This window comes from Notamacropus eugenii, chromosome 5 (genome assembly GCF_028372415.1).
Source record: "Notamacropus eugenii isolate mMacEug1 chromosome 5, mMacEug1.pri_v2, whole genome shotgun sequence".
In the NCBI taxonomy this organism is placed as follows: Eukaryota; Metazoa; Chordata; class Mammalia; order Diprotodontia; family Macropodidae; genus Notamacropus; species Notamacropus eugenii.
Window position 1 is genome coordinate 98,368,030 of NC_092876.1, and position 14,259 is coordinate 98,382,288.

Genomic DNA, 14,259 nt, shown 5'->3' on the forward strand with positions numbered 1-14,259 from the left:
AGACACATTTTCTCACAAAAAGCAACGGTTATTTTTACAGATGTCCAGAATCCAAATGGAAGAAGGATTCCCTATAGACAGTGAGGTAATGCACATTTTGTTGGTGATATTTTGCTAGTTTGCAGCAAACCACAGAATATTATGAAGTCTCCTAAATAACATTTATAATCACTTAAAAAAAGAATTTGCCCTAACTATTCACAATGGATAAAAACTAAAATGGAAAACCAAATGGATGAAACATGACTAATGCCCAGATTACAATATGCAATTAGATGGGCAATCTATACAACTGGTCTGTCAGTACATATATCTTGGACAGACATTGTAAGATGGACAATTAACTGAGCTCCAAATTGAATAGGAAAGTGGTCTGGACTGACTTTGACAGTGTTTTGAATACTGTACTGTTTTCCCTACAACAAAGGACCCTCTTTTTAACAGTATTCTTCCAATAATGTTGCATTGCTACCATGGAATAATATAGTCTCCAAAATAATTAAACTTGGAAGTCATCCTAGTAGCAATGAAGATAAACGTGGTGGGCATGAGCAGACTCTGGCATGTTACAAAAAAACAGAATTGCAAAGGAGACACAACATAAAGGATATAATCGAACAATATATGGCTACAAGAGGAGGTAGGCCATTCAAGTAGCAATGATAAGGGGTAACCAAGGGATAGCACAGATGCTCCAACAGTATCCATGCAATATCAAGACCCTTGTATTTTAGATGTACCCATTGTACAAGACTTACAGTAGAACATAGAGAATAATTTCACAGGCTAGGGAACTATGGATAGATTGTAATCTGTACTACTGCAAAGAATACCTACATCAGTGAGCTCATCAGTCCCTGAAGTATCAAATAAGAAGATATAATGAATGTATATACTGAATTCTAAGTTCTGGGGTTTGTTTGTGGGTTTTTTTGCATTTTTCATTATTTTAAAATAGATTTTTCACATTTCTTTTTTATTCCCCATATTTTACATAGATAACAACAACATAATAGCCCATTACATCAATGCAGCAAAACTTGGCTATTCCCCTCCATTATTGTCCCATTCATGTATGGAGCTATTATGAAAAATGTTTCTATAAATATTTTTCTACAAATAGTTATTTTCTTTTTAATTACTTCCTTGGAGTATATTCTCAATAATGAGTTAATTGGGTCAAATAGCCCAGTCAATTTTATTAGTCTTGTTTGCCAGACCTCTCTCCAGGAAAATTGAAGCTGTGTGCAAAGCTTCTAGCAATATATGAATATACCTATTCTGCACCCCAAGCCAAATTTAATTTTCTCTAATCAAGCTACATTTCCTCTCCTATAAAATTGCTGGCTTAAATAAAACTTCTCCCCTGTTCCAGAGTATAGAAACTTCATTAATACTTACCTGATATTTCAGAAGCTGACCCACTTAACTATCTTAGAATCAAGTAGCTTATTATCTCCAAAATTCATTTGTTTAGTAAACAATGAGTTCTTCAGGTCCTTAGAGGGCAAAATATACATTTCTGAGTCCAATTACTTGAACATTTTGAACAAAAGGTGATGCATAAATCTAATGTACTCTTCTTGCTTTTAAGGGTTCATTTTGTGATTAAATCATAATGGCTACTAGAAACAAATGTGTTATCAGTTATATGTGGATAAAGTATGATTAAATGAGTTTTTCCACTCTTTTTTTTTTTTTAATTTATACATACTTCCTTAAAACCACTTGGACTGGAGGAAAGGGAAATAGAGCATGATACAGATTTTTAAGCCAAAAAACAACTAGCATTTCTACTTATTCTATTATTATGTAGGATTTTGTTATTAGTCAAGTATAGCATAAACCCCTAAATCAGGTTAGTGACTTAATTCTATAATAATTCCAGAAATCTAAATTTCTCATGAAGCAAAAATCAAATACATGCCCCAAATAAAACTTTTATAGCATAAAAACGAACACAATGCAGCAGTTCACAAAGTTATTCATTTCATCAGACCTTCCCCATCTGTTTTATAGTCTTAGCTAGAGTCTGATGACTTCCACAACCCTTTATTTCAGTTCTTCCAGTGGTAGGGCAAAGAGAAAGGCAACTATTTTCTCAATTACCTCCTCTTTGAAATTCAAATAAGCTCAACAACCTCCTTCACCAGATTCCAAAATAATGATGTCATTGTTGGAGGCCAATCAATCAATCAATAAGCATTTCTTAAGCACTTACTATGGGTCAGACACCAGGCTAAATTCGGGAAATACAAAAAAAGGTAAAAACACTCTCTGACCTCAATTAGCTTACTTTCTATAAAGCGAAACCCATACACAATAATGCATGACTGTAACATACAAAGTAAGTACATACCAAATATATATAAGGTAATTTTTTGGGTGGAGGGAGGCACTAGCAGAAGGGGAGATGTAAAAGGGGGTCTTGTAGGAGGTGGCATTAAAACTGGTCTTTAAAGGAAACCAAGGGTTATAGGAGTCAGATGTAAAGAGACAGTGCATTAGACAGATGTGCACAGGCCCAGAGATGGAAGTAGACTGGTATGAAGAAAATAATGAAGGCAGGTTTGGCTGGACTGAAGAGATGGCAAAGAGGAGAAATAAATAATAAAGCTGGATCACTAGGTAGGAGCTAAATTGTGAAGGACTTTAGACGTTGCTTCCCTAACACCCGAACCAAAGGTTCATTCATCAAACTGTTCCAGTTCAAAGGTAAAAAACACTAAGATTTCAATCTCTCTTTCAATATCCCAGGTTTTCATTTAACCAGAGTGGACCAGTTTGGTTTCTAGGCTCCTGATTCCCAGTATTTTAGTCAGAGGACCTAAAGTCTTCTGTGTTTGTTTTCAGCTAGCCACAATATTAAAGCTCAGGATTTCCCATCTTTGGATGGTGGTAGTGACAGCCTACTCTCTCCTTCCAGAAGTACCAACTTGTGACTTTTGGAGTTGTGCTACATTTTGTATTATTTCACTCTCATTTAGAAAATGAGAGGCCTCTTGTTCTCTGTTTCCTCATCTCTAATAGATCACTTCCCATGCTTAATTCAGAGGATTCCTTTTCAGGTTTGTTTTCGACCTTTGGGGGGAAAAAAAACAAAGAAGGAAAAAACTCTGTCTTGATAATATTACCATGTGTTCACTTTCTAACTGATTAGATTCCAGTTGTAAGGGTTTCTATCCATTTTGAGGTTGATTTTAAAGTTAAGAAAGTAATAATGAACACTAAGAAAATGAGTAGAAGGTGGGGTAAAGATGAGAGATAATTCTAAAACAAGAATTCTTTTGAGGTTGTAACATTCTCTCTTGATGATGAAGAAGAAAATAATGGGGATAGCCAGCTGGTGGCTAAAAGTGCTGAACCCACAATTCATGAATCCTAAGTTCAAATCCCCATTCAGATACCTATTAGCTAGCTGACCTGGAACAAGTCACTTCAACTCTTTCACCTCAGATTCCTCATCTATAGAGATAATAATGGCACCTACTTCATGGTGGTACAAATTTATGAAAACCAACTGAGATAAATATGTGTAAAGTGCTATATATGATAATCACAATAATAGTACATGTGACTTGTAAGTGCTATCCATAGGATGTTGTACAATATTCTTTGTGACATTAAGTTAATTCTACCTTGCAAGTCCATTAGGATATTGCAACTAGTAAAAGCATCTCATTCAGGGAGTAAATAATCATGCAGAAATGAGGGCTATTAGAAAGGCCAAAACAACAGTTTATTTTTCCATGGCTGGCCCATTACCACTTCTAGAAAAATTCTGTTTCCTTTATCTTATGGTGTTCTTTTCTTTCAAGTGGTTTTCTTTCCCCTTTTGGTTAACTCACAGGAATAAATGTAAAAATGTGCTCTTGACATGACTGAGTGGTGAAACCATTTGTTGATGCAGCAAATGTACTGTATTATCCCAGTTCTCATAACCCAGTAGCTCTATCAACTCCATGTGTTGACCATTAGAGCAATTCTTTCTTTGGGAAAAAAAAAAATCATTATTCTGACTGTCCCTTCTCTATCATAAAGTCTGTCCACAGTCTGCTTCCCATGAGCCTGTAGCAAAAATATAGCACTTCATTCTTTTTCTGGAATCTGAGACCAACCAATAAGTTCCAACAAAGTGAGCAAAATAACCTCTCATTTTCATGTTTTTAAATAAACCAGACCACTTGAAAGGCAAGCAAGATTGACCACATGCTTTAGAGCAGATGTCATGAAGACATTTTTCCATGCAAAAATGTAATTTACTGGGGCCAAAAAAATGGCTGGTTAAAAAAAAAGGCTTTCAATTTTAATGGTCAGTTTAAAAACAATACAGGTGAACAGCTGCTAAAAGTTACTTCTACTTGATCGGCACCTTTAAGAGAGTGAGCTGTTCCTCTCAGTCTCAATGCTAAAGGAAGGTTGTTTTGAATGAGATGCTGCTTAGCTTCAGACGCAGGCATGGAGGAGCTCTGATTAATTTTGAATGAAATTGTCTCTGTCATCATGACACAGAAAGGTATAATGAATTTTTCAATATATGCACAAAAGGATAGCCCTGAGACTTGCTCTGGTACCCCAAAATTATAGAATCACAAGAGTATGAGCTAGGAAAGTTCTTAGCTTTCTCTCATTCTCATTCATTTTACAGGGGGGGAAACTGAGGTCCAAAGAGGTAATGGTTTTCTGAGGGTTATAGAGGTAATAAACAGCTGGACCCATAGATCCACTGAATCCAAACCCATTCTTCTTTCAAAAATGCCACATTGCCTCCCTTCCCTTAGGAGTTAAAGACAATTAGTCATAAATATCAAATATCTTTTCAAAAATATATTGAAGCCTCATCAAATTGGATCCATAACACAACCAGGAGTAAGTTGAACTTCACTTACCCATGAAAAACAAACTGTTGATTTAACTAATAATGTAAAGAAGATTCATTGGGGATATATCCCCCACTTCAACAAAAACAACCATTTTCTAAAGCATCTACCAAAAAGCTTTTTATAGGTACTCTTTGTACACTATTCAGCACTATAATTATTACATGTGTAAACAATTCTTTTTAATGAAAATGTCTACTACTTGGCAAAATTTGTAGTCATCAACAACACAAACATTTATTAAGTCATATTTTACTAGGTACTTATTAACTTATACTATTAATTCTAGATATCTTGAAATTACATGGATATCCACACAGTATGTGGGGTGACCCTCTATTATTTCTTCAAACTTTTTCTATATGACTAATGAACCTTGCTTTTCAATCATACTTCTCTTTAATGATAACTTTTATGCCATTCCATGCACTTAATCCATCATTTGGTAACATACTACAAGCTATTCATGTCTATCATGAGGATTAGAAAAACTTCCACCATGTTGGGTGCACTCCCTAGGGAGGATTTATGGAAGACAAATCAGAGTAGCACAGAATGAGAGGCATAAATGGGTTGCAAACTGTACTCCTCAGAGGGAATATGTACATCGATGAATCATGAATCTACAGAAGTATTAACTCAGTATTAATAATTTATCTGAATAGTTTTATTAACTTATTGTCATTCATTTTAACATATTGTATTATTTTATAATCTAATTTTGGGCAGGATAGTGTAGTCGAGTTAGCTCCAGGATCTGGAAGAGTAAAGTTTAGTTGGTCAGTCAAAAAAACATTTATTAAACACCCATTATGTACCATTCACTGTGCTAAGCCTTGGGGATACATAGAAAGGTAAAAGACAATCACCGCTCTCAAGAAGCTCACAAGTCTGATGGGGGAGACAACATGCAAAGGACTATGTACCAAGAAGCAAGATCCAGAATAAATCAGAAATAATCAACAGAGGGAAGGCACTAGAATTCATGGGGATTAGAAAAGACTTTCTATAGAAGATGGGGTTTTAGCTGGGATTTGAAGGAAGCCAGAGAAGCCAAGAGGCAAGGAAGAGGTTCAGCTTCCGAAATAAATCAGCAGTGTGACAATTAAGAAGTCACTTATCTTTTCAGTGTCCCAGACAACTCTGTAAGGAGAGTCAGGTGGAAAACACTGAGGAGCTACGCTGGGGTAACAATTCTTGAAAATAACTGAGGACCCCAAAGAGCTATTTTTCAATGTGGGTTATATCTATTAATATTTACTGTATTAGAAATTATTTTTTTCAAATAATTTTTTTAAAAAGCAAACCTACTACATGATAACATAAATAACATATTTATGAAAAAAACCCATTTTCTAAAACAAAAAAGTGAGAAGAATGGTATTAATTTTACAAATTTTTGTAAATCTCTTTAATGTCTGGCTTACTAAACAAAAAAAAAGCTGGATTCCCATATCTGCTTCTGCATTCAATTTGTTGTGAGATGTTGTTTTAATTGGAGTATATGAAGACAATCCAACCAAGATATACAACTGGAAAACAAGGGAGTACTGTATTTTAATAGATAAATAATGCCTTGCTAGTCAGGTCTCTATTAATGAAGATAATGAATCCCATAAATTTTTACATGTATTCAAATTCTCACTTATTGAAGTTATACTTTTGTAAAATATGGGAAGTGGTTCCAGCAAACTGGAAATATGCAGTATGAATTCAAATAGTGAGACCATTTCATGTGATTTATTATTTGCCCTAATCGGAGACCTAGCTATGTTATGATGAAAAATAGTATTAACTGCTGAGATCCCCTAAAAGGGTTTGAGAAACACTAGTATCAGAAGGTTTTTCATTGAGAATTCCCTATGTCAAAGAAGTTACAAAACTATTTTTTAAAGATTCAATTGATATATTTTGTAAATATTCTATATACTTATGTATGATATATATAATATAGAATACATAAATTATATAGATATTTCAATATTGAATAGATTAAATTGTGACACTTATTTAAAACAATGTTTAAAATTAACATTATTTTAAAGAACAAAGTCATAAAGAAGTCATGATCTGTTTCTCTGAATGGAGTACCCACATCAGTGAAATTACAGGTGGTCTGAAGTTTTAAATAGATATGTTTGCAACATAGAATTGAAGAGGATAAGATACTAAAGTTTTATCCTAATTTAATCTTTCCTCTCCAATTATTAATAATAAATTAATTAGGTTTTACTATTATTTTCAATTATGCTATGAATGATTATGATATATAGGATGATAAAGTTTTGGGGGGGAGGGTGGTTGGTGAAACGTAGGGAAAATGCTGCTCAGATTGGATCTATGACTTCATATTTAGAGAAAGAGAAGGAATCACTTGGTATAGTTGAAACAATTCAACTCCCTGCTCTGCTACTCAATTGGGTAAGTTGTTTGACCTTCCTGGAATTCAATTGTCTTCACCTATAAAACAGGGTGCTACACTAAATGATCTCTAAAATTTTTTGAATTTTAAATCCCACTAGCCCATAATTCTATAGTTGTGTTGAGAGAGAGATTCTCACACATGGATAAATTATTAACTTGCATATCTGTTCTCCAATTAGTCACTGGTTGTAAGGCGATCTCCCTCCAACTCTCCTTGCCTAACTCCAATTCTACAAGAAGATCTTTATTGTTGGAGAAAGAAAAGAGGAAGGAAAAGAAAAAGCCAGTGACTAAAGAGAGAGTGGGCTATCTTCCTTTAAAAATTGGCATATTTCATTTGAAATTATTAGGGATTGAGAAAATGATAAGGAACAAAGACATTTCATATCATTTATTTAGGTAGTATGAGGAAATAAAGTCACTCTTGCAATAGTAACACTAGGCTACATTGCCTGAAGATTTCCTGGGCCATGGGCTAGAATAATTCTTTCCAATCATATTTATGCTTTGGTGCACTTGTAGGTATTTAATTTACCAAAAATTTGCCTGGATGAAATAGAACTATTCAATAGGGAATAAACAGTATTGGTGAGGAGGAGGAGGGACTCTGCAAAGAAAAATGAAGAGTTGATTAGGAAGAGTGAAAAGAGCCCTGCCCATCAACAATGACAACTTGCCTGAAGCATGCACTCTTAGATTAGGAAAGTGAAAACAATGAAAATGCTCTTTTTAGTTCAATCTAAACATCCAAATAAATATTTTTCTCATCTAAATCCTCTTCAGACTTTTCTTTGGGAAAACATGGAAAAGGTTAAGAACAAAAACTCAAGTCCTGGGAAAAGGGATGAAAAATAGTAAACAAATTTAATTCTAGTTTAGTTAAGATCACTGCTTTTCCCACCCCTGAAATGACCCACCTATGTAAAGGCAGTATAATCTTTTCCATTTAAAAAGTAAGACATTGATCACAAGAGGAAGCCCTTTCAGTTCTGGAGGGGTGTAGTCAAGGAAGGGTTTGAGTAGTTTTAGTTGAAGATTAACTGTTCTTTAATTAACCATAGTCCTAGAATGTATTTAACCCAACACTGTTTGAGGTTGGGTTTTGTATTTGTTTTTTGAGACTGGATCTCCCTTTTTCACCCAGGCTGGAAGTTCACTGACCACTCATAGACTCAACTCATCTCAAAACTGATCACATGGAAGCTTTGGTTTATTCCACATTTCTGATGTAGGTCAATTTATCACTCCTTAGGCAGCCTGATCTCCCCACACCTAAACTCCCCAGAGGCTTACCACATTGGTGAGAGACTCAGTGTAGACAAATGACCTGTTTTAGTTTCACTATATCTCAGAATTCCTGAACTCAAGTGATCTACCAGCCTCAGCCTTCACCAGTAATAGAGGTTATGGGCCATCATGCCTGGCCCCAAACTGAAATTTAACATATCATCACCTTTTCCTTATTCAGGATTCCTATAAATTTTACCTCAAATTGCCTTGATCTAGAGAGATGTCCAAGAGATAGAAAAAATGGGGGTGGAGTAGGAGACTAAATCGGTTTGGAAGTTTCTCTTTAATTTAGAAATATCTGGATTTAGAATACTATTAAATTTATTAAAAATTATTTCTGTCAAATTTTTGCCGAAAATGCAGACTACAGTACTACTATTCTGTCTTTAATGGGAGTAAGAGACTATTTAAATAAGAATCAAGTCCTGAATTGTGTTTTAATTCCAAATGAGAGAGAAGAACATAGATTTGGGTGAAAAAAAAGAGAAGGACATAGAGATTATAATCATAGCAAGTCTCCCCCACCCCCACACAAAGGATTCTGAAACTCAGGTACAAAGCTAACAAGTTTTGAGTAATCACATGCAACTATGGTTCAAATTCTCTACGAAGAGATCAGGCAGGAGCCACACGGCACGTAGCAAAGAATTTAATTGGGACAGAATAACTAGGAAAATCAAGCAATAGAATCATTCTCAAATACCCCGTACGAATGGAATAAAATCTTCCAGGCTTCCATTCAAGGGAACACTCCTTAGACAACTTACTCTCCAAGGTGACTGCATCATGACTGGAAAATACCACTCACTGGTTCATCTCCTGGAAACCTCTTGTGCCCCTTGCTGCTTCGTTAACTCCACCTCTCACATCTCTTCTGCTTGATTCCAGACATCTCCTAGCCATTTCTGCTTCCCTCCAACTTCACACTAGCCCACTGTGTTGTCTCTAAAGTAGCTATTCACTAAAGCAGCTAAAGGTAGCTAGGTGGTGCGGTGGATACAGCACCAGTGCAGGAGTCAGGAGGGCCTGAGTTCAAATCTCACCTAAGACACTTGACACTCACTAGCTATGTGACCTTGGGCAAATCACTTAACCCCAACTGCCTCATCCTGGGTCATCTCCAGTCATCTTGATGAATATCTGGTCACTGGATTCAGATGGCTCTGGAGGAGAAGTGAGGCTCACTCAAAAAAACAAAGTCAAGTGCAAATCATGTCACCATTTCTCTGAAGGCACGGTCTTCTTCGAGGGATGAACACACACTAATGCCCCCAATCCCATCTAAAACAGCTTTTCCATCTGCATGCTGTGACTGCTGCCATCTGCTGAAGATGTCATCTACTGTGAAGCTGCTTCTTCTTCCAATAAGTGTCATTGCTGAATTGTGAAACTAACCTGGACCAACTCCCTTTGGGGACTAATAAACACACTTGCAGTTCTATGTTAGTAAGTTCTCATTATATCAAGCTGACACACAAAGTGATCACTCAGGTAGCTATGCAGACTTTTTCTTAACTCAATAACTTCTCATCAGAAAGACATGTATCCCTAACCACCCCACCCCCCCACTTTCATTCCCAGCTCTTCACTCCCAACATATGAATTTTTTCAGCTCCCATAATTCTCCTGATAGTGCTTAGTCCATGCAAATTATCTTGAAGTTTCCAGAGCCACAGGAAGACACCTAGCAACACTGGAGTGGGCCATAGCTGAGGACCTTTGCCCTGCAGTCCTGCTGCCACTGAAAATGTCCCTATCTCCTCACTATAACCTCTTACAGACATGGAACTCTCTCCTACTTCCTAGCTACTGAAGCATTAGGCTATAAGCTTCCTGAGGGCTTGTGCCATTTTTCATCTAGCACCAGGCCTTTGCATATGTTATGTACTTAATAGAAGTTTGCTAGAGGCTAAATAAATAGAGCATACAGAGAAGAGTGTCTTCTTCCATGTACATGAGTGGAAGGAATGAACGAGGTTAGCCTGGTATGTTGCAATCTATAATGGAAGACTTTTCCACACAGTGTATCCCTGAGACAGAGAAGGACAAATACTGACCCAGAACACACGTGTGTAGAAAGAAAATGCGTTCAAACAGAGCTGCATAGAATCATCTATGTCTACAGGTTTGGGGAGGGTTATCTACACAGACAGGAAAGTTATTATTAATCCAATTCTCCCACAGGGTGACTAATCTGACCACAAGCTACTGTGTTATAATATTTTCAGCTAGGACCATTAGGAGCAGTAAAGAAACATATGGAAGTGCCCTCCAAAGCCTAAAATGGGACATAATGCTTCATTTTCCAAGACAATGGCTTGACAACCAAACTTTCAACCGATCAAGGGGACAGATCATGCAATATACAATTGTATTTCATTTATCCAAGTGTCAATTCTCTTTTTAAAAAATCACCTCTTTAGAACATAGCTAAGAACAAGAAAGCTTTAAAGGTTGTTGATCAAACTAATAAAGATGCCACAAAGTTCATGCACTAAAGTTTATTCACTTTATTTCTTAGGAGAATCCCTCAAGCCCTAACTTAGAGACTACTTATTCTTAATTTAGAAACAGTTATAACAATATTTATCTGGTTTCCTAGCCAACAACAGATTAGAAGCAACAAATTATATTGGCAAGGAGGAGAGTTCCCTACAAGCAGCTATGGAGACAACAAGAAGTGACAGCAAGACAGACAAGCTATTAAAAACAGCTCTGTGGCCATTTAGTACGTGGAAAATAGTTCTGTGTACTACAACTGGGGGGCATCACTAAATCACACTGTCACAGTACACTAACCACTGATACCAAGTCATTAAGAAAATGTTAAATTATATTCAGTGAAGAGATAGAAAAGATTGTAGGAATAAAATGGAAATGTTTAATTACATAAAAATAAAAAGTTTTGCACAAACAAAATCAATGCAGGAACAAATCTTCAGTCATTTAACTAATACAGGGGTGGGGAGCCTGCCTATTTACTATTCCTTCAATCAATAAATGTTTGTAAAGCACTTACTACCTGGCATTGTGCTAAGCACTGGGAATACACAAAAAGGCAAAACACACTTTTTGCATACTCTCTCTCTCTCTCTGTCTCTCTCTCTCTCTCTCTTCCCTCCCCCTCTCTCACTCATACAGGAGCAGTTTTCTATACCAGTGAAATACCAAGTTCAGCCCTCCCTCTTCCCCAAAAATATACATGTAGTTTCTTTATCCTATATTTAACCTGACAGGTTTGGCCATGTCACCAATCCTGCTACAAAAATTTTTTTTTCTAGTTTCCTATTACCTCAAGAAGAAAAACAAGGTCCTCAGGCTAAGTCTCTAAACTTCTGAAGGCCATATACACAGTTTGTCCCCAAAGTACCTTTCCAGACTTATTACACATTACTACCCTCTAAATATAATACATTCTGCCAAACTGGATTACGAACTATTTGCTGAATTCAGCATTCCATCTCTAGGCATCATACCTTCAGGGAGGTTATCTCCCATGACAGGAATGTACTCTCTCCCCACCTTTGTCTCTTCAAATCTTCAGCTTCCTTCAAAGCTCAGCTCAGGTATCACTTTCTAGACAAATCCTTTCCTGATCCCCTACTTGTTAGTGCTTTTACCCTTCTCAAATTATGTTCTATTTCATGTGAGTGTGTGTGTGTGTGATGTAACTAAGCTTTTGTATACCCATGTCACCTAAGATGGAGGCACCCCTGTAGGAGAGGCCAGGGACCTGCTTCTGGGAGAAGACATCCATGCTACACGGGTGGGAGGTTGGCTGCACAGCCAGAATAGGTAGTCTTTAAAACTACCAGATTCTCTCACTCTTTTTTCCCACCATATTCAAGGAGTGAAAATTCTGTTTACCTAAAGCTTAGGTGTGCAGAAAGGGATACCTTCCTCTCTACTCCCTTTAGGCTCCATGTTCCTGAGAATAAGGCCTTGGGATTTTAGTCTGTTTTATTTGTCCTTTTTCATTTCTAGTTGCAGGTGGTATTTTCAGACATGGGAAGGTCAAGCCATAATGATAGTAAAGCCAGGATTCTAGGCCAGATGTCGATGTTGCTGCCAGCTAGCAGGGAAGTCCTAAGAGGGAAGTTGAGATGTTAGGGGGAGGGTGGAATGGTGGAAATATGGACTTAAAACTTAGTAGGACCATGCTATATAGGAAGTGAGTTAAGCTATGAGCTTAAACCTTTCTTGCCTCTCCAGAGATAGATTTTGGTGGGGTAAGGTGGGGTGGGGGGAGTGTTTATATGTTTATTCTAACTTCTGGCAGCTAATGAAAAAGACACTCCATCTCTCCACTCCAGGTATTTTTTTCTTCTGGCTGTCTTTCATGCTCTCTCTCCTCAACTTTGCCTACTCACTTCCTGGTTTCCTTTAAGTCCCAACTTAAATCTTATTTTCTACAGGAAGCTGTTCCCAATCCCTCTTAATTCTGGTACCTTTAATCCATTATTTTCTAGTCTTCCGACATACATCTTATTTTGTGTATATTTATTTGTGCATTGTCTCACTCATTAGATTATAAGCAACTTGAGGACAACACTGTCTTTTGCCTTTTTTTATATCGCCCAGTACTTAACACAGGACATAGCTCACAGTAGGTGTTTAACAATAATTATTGATTGATTCTTGCTATACCTTCTTGATCGTAAATATTCCTCTACATAAGTTACTCTTATCAAGTGATTAAATAGAAGTAGGATGCAGGAAATCTCTAAATTAGAGGAACACCTCTGGTTGGCTCTTGAGCCAATGGCAGGCAGACTGAACACCCTCTGGTCCCCGAATCCCAGGGGGAGGGATATCTGTCCTTCAGGCAGTGGGAACCAGAGTGGTCCTTGTTATATGTACAAGCTGTATCCCACAACAGAAGGTAAATCTCCTTCAGGGCCAAAGACGATCTCATTTATGTCTTTGTAGGCCCAGTACCTACCGTAGTATACTAGGCACTTTATTGTTGACTGAGTGTCCATCTTTAACTGACAGTTTTAAACACTTTGTAGCTGAAGAAGGAATATCAAGCTATCTGGTTAGAAATAATCTAGCATGTTTGCTGGAACTAAACTACTTGTATTTCTACTTTACTTGGATGTTACTGACTAAAAAATGTATCATGCTGATCTTGCAATTTTATAGTGTTTGTTGGGTGGTGAAGGATACAATTGTTTGATTGTGTAACAAATTAAGTTAGTCTGTGTTAACCTTATCTTATAAAAACCTTTTGCCCATCACAACACAAAACATTTTTTAAAAAACTTTGAAGAATTTTACAACTGTTCCAACTTTTTTGTGACCATTACAATATTAAATTACAACTTGTAGTCAATGAGTCATTTTTTAAAATGTTCCCAGTGTATCTTTTAGACAACAGATAAACTCTATTAGTCTAAATATCAGATGATACATAGGAAGAACAGTTCAGCTCAAACGTGGGAAAAGGATATTCTTTTTATTTTTAAAGGAGTCTTTAAAAACGTTTTTGTAGTTAACTATCTAGCTATTTAGTTCTTCCACATAAGGATGACAAGTTGGTTTTGTAAGAACAAACAAGGAGTCCTTACTTGTCAGCACAGTAGGGAGAATGGGGAACTTCAGGGCATAGAGGTAGGAAAAGGCACAGATGGAACCTTTTAAAGCTTATATAACAACAACATTG

The 14,259-nt window shown here is 36.6% G+C and overlaps 1 protein-coding gene across 4 annotated transcripts in view; it reads right to left on the reverse strand.

The window, feature by feature from the left end:
- SMAD9 (SMAD family member 9) overlaps positions 1-14,259 on the reverse strand; it is a 106,013-nt gene that overhangs the window by 48,993 nt on the left and 42,761 nt on the right. Inside the window, exon 1 of one of the 4 annotated variants that reach the window (XM_072610347.1) lies at positions 1-14,259. This exon is cut by the window's left edge and continues 12,625 nt beyond it; it is cut by the window's right edge and continues 16,075 nt beyond it. The exons of the other annotated variants lie outside the window; for them this stretch is intronic. The gene's annotated coding sequence lies outside the window, so the exon portion shown is untranslated. 4 annotated transcript variants of the gene reach the window in all.